Source organism: Micromys minutus (genome assembly GCF_963924665.1).
Source record: "Micromys minutus genome assembly, chromosome: 11".
Classification (NCBI taxonomy): Eukaryota; Metazoa; Chordata; class Mammalia; order Rodentia; family Muridae; genus Micromys; species Micromys minutus.
Window position 1 is genome coordinate 12,621,420 of NC_137980.1, and position 7,700 is coordinate 12,629,119.

General features: G+C 39.2%; 1 pseudogene across 1 annotated transcript; it reads right to left on the reverse strand.

Moving 5' to 3' along the window:
* Nucleotides 1-6,493: 6,493 nt before the first annotated feature.
* On the reverse strand, nucleotides 6,494-7,316 carry LOC308427089 (myeloid leukemia factor 1-like; annotated as a pseudogene). Its single transcript has one exon. The product of its transcript is annotated as a myeloid leukemia factor 1-like (transcript).
* Nucleotides 7,317-7,700: the final 384 nt, after the last annotated feature.

Consider the following 7,700-nt stretch of genomic DNA (forward strand, 5'->3'; position numbering starts at 1 on the left):
AGGAGTTTGTTAGGGCAGCATAGGAATGTGACTGTCTGTATTCAGGAGACGTGGAAGTGTTTGCAGAGAGAAGCAGACCATCTTCACGACACACTTAGTCTATCCTGTTCTATTTCAAGGGTGGAGCATGTTGCCCAGGGCATCCTTTATCCCACGATCCCACCGAGACTGCAGGTCTCATTGACATAATGCCTGGCTTGTTTACATCTCTTCCTGTAGGCGTTAGTGACTCCTCATGAATGTATTTTGCTTTTTATAATTTATGTGATGAAAGTTAGTAACTGAGGAATTTATAATTTTAGTTTTATCGAATTTATATCATTTTTGCTAAAGATTTAACTAGATTGATATTAGGTTTGGATGTATCTTCTCAAACACGCCTTAAAAACAAAAATAATTTTTTAACAACTAAAAATCCAAGAAGAAGCATTTTTTTTAATGTTTAGAAGCAGCTACAATGAACCACACTGAAAAGAGATGTCCATGAGGATTCTCGTTTTTCTACCACAGGTACTGGCTTTACTCACCACTGACATATTCACATTCCTTCTTACCAGAGACTAAATAACATGTGGCCTTGGTGGGTGGTTCCACACAGCCTTAGCCTCCTATGATTCTTTCTACCTGTTCAGTATTTTCCTCTGGCTTACTTGCATGTTGTAGGAGGTCTCTCAACAAAAACAAAAGTATATTTTAGTTTGGGGCATGGAGTTAATTTATTTAAGCCCACATAAATTCAGCAAGGATAACGGTGATAGCTTGGCTGGTAAATCGCCTATGGCATAAGCCTGAGAGTCTGCATTTGGATAACTCGCACCCACTTAAAATTCGGAACAGTCACACATGCCCTGAGCCCTCCTGCCAAGGAAGGAAGGCCAGCTTGCCTAACAAATATAAGGTGGGAAAGTGATTGAAAAATATGAGATACATTGACATCTGGCCTCAATTTGACCTGTGGCAGATGCACACACATGTACATGCACACACACACACACACACACACACACATACACACACACACACACACACACACACACACACACACACACACACACATACAGACACATAGATATGAACCCCAGGATAAGTATTCATCTAATAGATCCTTTTTTTCTTGTTCAAAAGTTATGATCATTTGTAAAAACATGACATCTGTTTGTATCACTAAAGATCTGAAATAGATTCTGTTTCCACATTTTTTTTTCATTTCTAGTTAGCTGGGTTGTGGTATCTAGTTGACTTGGCACTGTTTTTCTCTACTGAGTCTCTCCTATAGGACAGGGCATTAATTTGCCTAGCTACAAATCATGTGTCCTACTTAAGGCCCGTAGCTTATCCTTATGATAGAAACCAGAAAGCAAACGATGCAGCTTTTTGTTCCCATGGTTATGTCTCTATTAAGACTCATTTCAAATGACTGATGGGTGTAGAACATAAGGAACCTGTCTGCTTCCTCCATCTGGGCCATCTCAAGTTTCCAGGAGACTGAGGCTTCAGTAGAAATGACTTAGCCGCTTAACTTCTTCATCCATACAGCTAACCTCCATAAAAGTGTTGTTCCTGGTCTCATCCCATGATGTAACTCCTTCATGCCAGATTCCCATCTCAAGTTCTGTTCTTCTGAGAGCAAGATGTAGAACAATCGGGATTATTATTTTGGTATTGAATATCCCCAATAATTGGCTAGAAACAACTGTGTGTTCCGAAAGGCCCCCACAAGCAGATGTTGATCTGTGAGTTTCCTCAGCAGTAAACTTGTGAAAGGAAATATATTGGCAGATAACATATCTCAGGAAGATTTGGGGGACAAGACTGGACAAGAGGGAGGGAAGACTAGGAATTCCGAATCAGATAGTTTCTGATAGGGACTATCACTGTATTAAAAATTTCTAAAATGTTAAAACCCAGCTGCTTACACCAAAACTGTGAAAATAAAAGGGCTACATATAAAGCAACCCTTACCAGTTCCACTAGAGGCAGAACATATGAATGTTCTGCACCTGTAGAGAACATTGGATTTTTAGTGACAAGTTATATTGGGAACAGGTGAGACTCTGAGATTTAGAGAATAGATAGTGACACACTCAAAAATCTTGAATTCTTGTTTCTCCTGAACCCATTTCACATGCAGAAGTGGATCTTCTTTGTGCAATGGAGGCCAAGGCTTTTTCCTTCTTTTGGTGCTATAGAGAACAACACCTTGGAAATTCTTCACCCTTCAGACCTGTTCTTTCTTTTCTTAGTCATAGGACCAATAAATCAAACAGCATCACTCAGCCATGAAATTTCTGGGTGTTTAAATAAGGCCTGTAGAGGTCATAGGACCTAACCAATATAATAACTGTATTACCCTGTAATAGATGGAGGATTTGTATGGACTAGTTCCCAAAGATTCTGGTTAATAGTATATGAAATATAAAGTTAAACAAGAATTAATGTGTTGAGATGAAGATGTACTTCTATGATATGGTATATAAAATCATGTCAAGAGTGGCAGAAAACATTAATACTTGGTTAGATTAGCTTTTGGAAACTTGTAAATGATGGCCTATAACAAGTGAAAGAGATTCGTATAAGAAATATCGTGGCTAATGAGAAAAGTCAAAGAACGTTGCAAAGTTGATTCCAACTCATAGACAGTGAGAATGTACTGCACAAAGCTAGGTTATGATATAGGGTGTCTATGCTCAGGAGAGGGTATACTGTAAATTTCATTTACAAAGAGGTACAAACTATATGTTAATAAGTTTCATATTATCTTTCCTTCGTAACTGGTGGTGGGGCAGAAGTACAAATCACACTATGAAATCAAGCGTTTGTCGGGAACAGAATGGACAGCATCGTAGCATGATGGAGCAAGAGGCACATTGAGCCATCTGAAGTGTGACTAGCACCATTACTCTGAGCAGCATGGTCAGTGTCAGACAGCGTGTCCTGACCACAAACACATAGATGCATTGAACAGATGATAAGTTTGCAAGATAGATAGGCAGTGAAAGAACACATCACTCAGTCTGTATAATCAAAGCTCAACAAATGAACATAAAACATTTAATTAAAGTTTTTAAATCTTTTTCACAGTTTCAGAACACTGTCCAGTTTCTGATCTAGTCCTGGTATGGAAAAAGCTTGATTTAAAGCAGAAAGAATTTGAATAACACCACAAAACATATATGCACAATACCCCTATATTATTATTCCTCGGGTGGCAAATGCTACTTACCTGGTAACCCATAGAAACAGAAAATATTTAAATTACTATAGACACAGAATCAGATTAGCATTTTTACTTAGAACTTAAATCACATTCTACCTTTTGAAGAAAGAACATACAGGAATCAAGTAGTAGACAGGTCTAGGCAGAAGTTAGACTTTCAATAGGCCCTTTGGGATCATGGACCTACTCAGTAGTTGCTTCGAGAACGCTCAGGAGTCTAGTTAAGGTTGGCATACAAAGGAGATGGGACAGTCCTACATAGGTCTTATCTGAGTTTGAAGTATTGTCCAGTGAATAAGAATTGTCATACAAAGCAAGGTAGCAACTCAAAATAGAATGCTAACTCTACTTGAAACAAGGTATCCATTCAGTCCTGTTCTCCTAAGAAAGAGAAACAGGAAGCAATCTTTTTGATAGGAGTGGGGGGACAGATGATAAGAAAGTACTTGACTTGGTTATATGTGCTAAGATAAGTGATTGTTAGTCCATAAAACATTCTTTTCTTCATGATTTTATTCAGGGTTTTAACTTATCCATTCTTTGGCGTAGTCTGAGGGAGCCTTCGTGGACATCCTGTAAAAATGGAACTCACTTACTATATTGATGACATCTTTGTATTAGACCACATTTGCATGTTGTAGAAAGTTTATTAGCCATTATAAGATGAACATGATCCAGACATAAACTCTACAGAGATTCAGGAATATGTCAACAGTGAGGTTTTCAGGATCCAGTGATTGAAGGAATAACTGTATATATCAATGGAAAGGACAAATTATTTTATTAATTAAATATTCTATCATTAAAAAATTACCACAACACCTCCTGTCTTACTCTTGGCCTATAGGCAGAGCACATTAAATGTGGGATGCTGTTGTGATTCACTGATTCAGTGCTTTGGCAAGCTGCCACATTTGTGTAACACCCAGAGAAGTACACTCTACAGCAGATTACGGGTATGGTACAAGAATTCCCTCTGCTCTGGTAGCATGCTCTTCCCTATTCATCCCACATATTAAACCTATTCTGCCTTAGGGCTCTTACACTGGCTGCTTTGTAGCCTTACCATTATCTATTTCCTATCTCTGTATGACCAGTCATCTCATAGCCATCAACTTTTTGTTAAATGTCACATCCTTTGTTTGTATGGTCACTTGCAATCATCCTATAGCGAGGCCCGAAAATGCTACTTTCTTAAGACCTCTTAAAAGTATTTTATGATTTAGTGTACTTAATCTATTTTCTTGGTCTGCTAGAACGTAAACTCAAAAATGTAAAAACCTTTATCTGCTTTGTTTACTGATATGGTTCAAGGTGCTAAAACAGTATGTGATGGTTTTGAAGTCTGAATAACCATTTATCACATGAATGAACAGACAATTTTCACAATGCATTGACCTGGAGAACAAAATGAAATCATATGGCACTCTCTAACAAGTGTAACATTTTGAGATAACCTGAAAACCCTTCTTTATTGATATTCCAAGCACAATCGCTGGCCTAGTGCAGGAGTGAGGCAGGGGCATGGCAGAATGGTGGGCTCTGGAGCATCATTCAGCTGATACTCACCTACACAAGTTTGGAGAAGAACCTGACTCCAGTGGCCAAGAAACTTAGTATGTTTTTAATCTGTGAAACATGGTGGTCTTCTCATGTCTTTCAGACCAGGGCTGAACACTCAGTATAGAAAAACAAATTGTGTATCACTATTGCAAACCTGGGTTTATTCTGCCATTATGGTCACTGCTTGGTAAGCTTAGACTTTTCAAAACATACCTTAATTGTAGTTTTCTAATGCTTCAATCTTTCTCCTAGCCCACCTACCAGAGGTAGGGGAAAAGAAAGGTTAACAGGAAATGAGGATTGTGGATCTGTTTAGAAGTAGTTTTTTTTTGAAGATCAAATCTTGTTGTCAAGATATCCAAAATATCTTATCCAAAGTATCAAACATGAATCAGTTGCGGCAGTCCAGTCTAATCAACAAATACCAAATATAAATCAGTATTGATGGCTCAATCCAAAAAAAAAAAAAAAAAAAAAAAAAAAAAAAAAAAACCCCACAAATCTCCGAATCAGCAATAGTCCACAGAAGTGTCAAGAAAAAGGCAGAATATCATGAGAAGTTCATTGGTGCGTTACTCTCTGTGAAGCCACAGCAAGTGAAACCAGCAGTGCAGTGCAAGGCAAACCAATGCAATGCAAAAGCCTCCTCCCACTTCCTGTGGGCTCATATTTACATTCTCTCTAAACATTGTGTGTCCTATCACATGTCCACTAAAAGCTAAGCATCTTCTAACCTGTTTCTGATTCAGGAAATTGAATCCTCTCATCTGTCTGCTTTACCAGAACATCACATGACATAAAGAAGTCTCTAAAGAAACCAGAAATTTCTGCTTCACTGTTGTGTTTCATAGGTGTTGTAGCTGGATAGGAAGGATGGTTGCTGACCTTCTTTGAAAGATTACATCGTGCTTTCTGGTACCATGAAACTAGCCTTCAAGGAGTAGGCCTTCAGATCAGATCCAGTTCAGATCCTCTGAGTCCTCTGTCCAAAGTACATGCTGTGTTCAGCAATAGAAACTTATCTCCACCTCTGAGGTGCAACCAAGAGCAACAGTAATAGAGTGTGATCTGGCAAGGCCTTTGGACAACTCTGATCAACTTCAAACTCGAATAAAAGATGAGGGTAGAGAGGGTGGAGAAGTCTGGGGTAGGAAGTGAATATGATCAAAATAATTGTATACAAATTTCCAAAAATTGATATTATCTTTGCATTTGCCAAAATGCATTCTGTGCATTTACCATAGAACATAACTCCCCTTTTCTCTTACCCCCTCCCCACTCCCACACAGTCTCCTCCCTCCTTTTCCTCCCATGTTTATCCTTCCCCCTTTTAAGTGGGATTGAAGCCTTCTTATTTGGGCCTTTCTGCTTGTTGCACTTCTTACAGTTGATGGATATTCTGTACCTATGTGTGTCCCTCTGTGTCTGGGTCACATCACTCACAATGATATTTTCTTGTCCCATCTGTTTGCCTGCAAAAATCATGATGTCTTTGGGTTTTTTTTTTTTTTTTTTTTTTTTTTGAACATCAAAATTTTATTCCTAAAGTATGAACAATGTAAAGCAAAACTTACAAGAACCTTCAGATTCAGAAGAAAGTTGCGAAGTACACCACTAATTTAACAACAGTAGATTGGTCTTTTGTGTAGTATCTAGCACCATGCATGCCACGGCTTTGTTAAAATAACCAACTAACCAAAATGAAATGCACGGCTATTTTTTTTTTTTTTTTTTTTTTTTTTTGGTGATTTTCACAGGGGATCCTTTCATTGAGTTTATCCACAAAAAAAGTTTGATCTTCCTCCACTCCCAATGGCAGAATTTTGATGAATTTTCTCCCTCCTTTTGAGTTCCCGAGACCCTGGAAGCTCATAACCCACGCTTCGCATTCCAGTGTTTTCTGATTGTCCAATAGGCTTGTTCTTCAGAACTTCATCTTGCCACTCACTCATCATCAAAAGCAATGAGCATCACTTTCATTCATATTGATGAACTCTTGGTTGACCTCTTCGTCTTTAGCTTTGTTCTTTGACTTCCTAATGACATGAGCCCGGTCGTGGATATGATGACCAATAATAACCATTCGTTCTAGGCAGCTGTCAGAACCTCTCATTGCCTTTCTGGTTCCTTTTATTCGTCCTGGAGCCCTAGGGGTTTGAGTTGTGGCCTGGAAAACCTTCGGCGGCTCATCTCCTTCTTTGGAATAGGTCTTAACAGAGGAAGAACAAAACGAGTGGCCATTTGGATCCATTGAAAGTTGGTCAAAGTTTCTTTGTAACTCCTGTATACTGTTTCGCATGTTTACCACCACCCGATCCGTCGCCTGAAAAGGGCTGACATCTGCATGAGTTAAGGAATCTTCACCATCATCAAGTTCTCTATAATTATAGGTTCTTCCTCTACCATCAGAGATGCTGAGCAAGTCTCTTCCAAGAGGTTCAGAGAAACTTCTCATCCTGTTGCTCATACTTTCTTGGTGTGCAAGAGAAGAATCAGCGAAGAAGGGGTCGTGTTCAAAGCTGCTGCTCCGGAACATCGTGGTTCTATGGTGGTGGGTGCGGGTGGAAATGGGAGAAGCTCGCAGCACCGCCACGTCACCGGCCTGCTTCCCGCTAGCTTCGCGCGTCTGCCCCGATGTCCTCGTTTTTAATGCCTGAGTAGTAACTACTCCATTGTATAAATGAACGACATTTTCTTTATCCATTCTTCGGATGATGGACATCTAGGTTGTTTCTGGCCTCTGGCTATAACAAATAAGGATTCTATAAACATGCTGGAGGACATGTCCTTGTGGTGTAGTGGGGTGTCTTTTGATTGTATGTCCAAGTGTGGTATAGCTGGATCTTCAGGTAGAAGTATTTTCAACTTTCTCAGGAACCACCAGATTGTTTTACAGACTGTTTGTACCAGTTTGGAATCC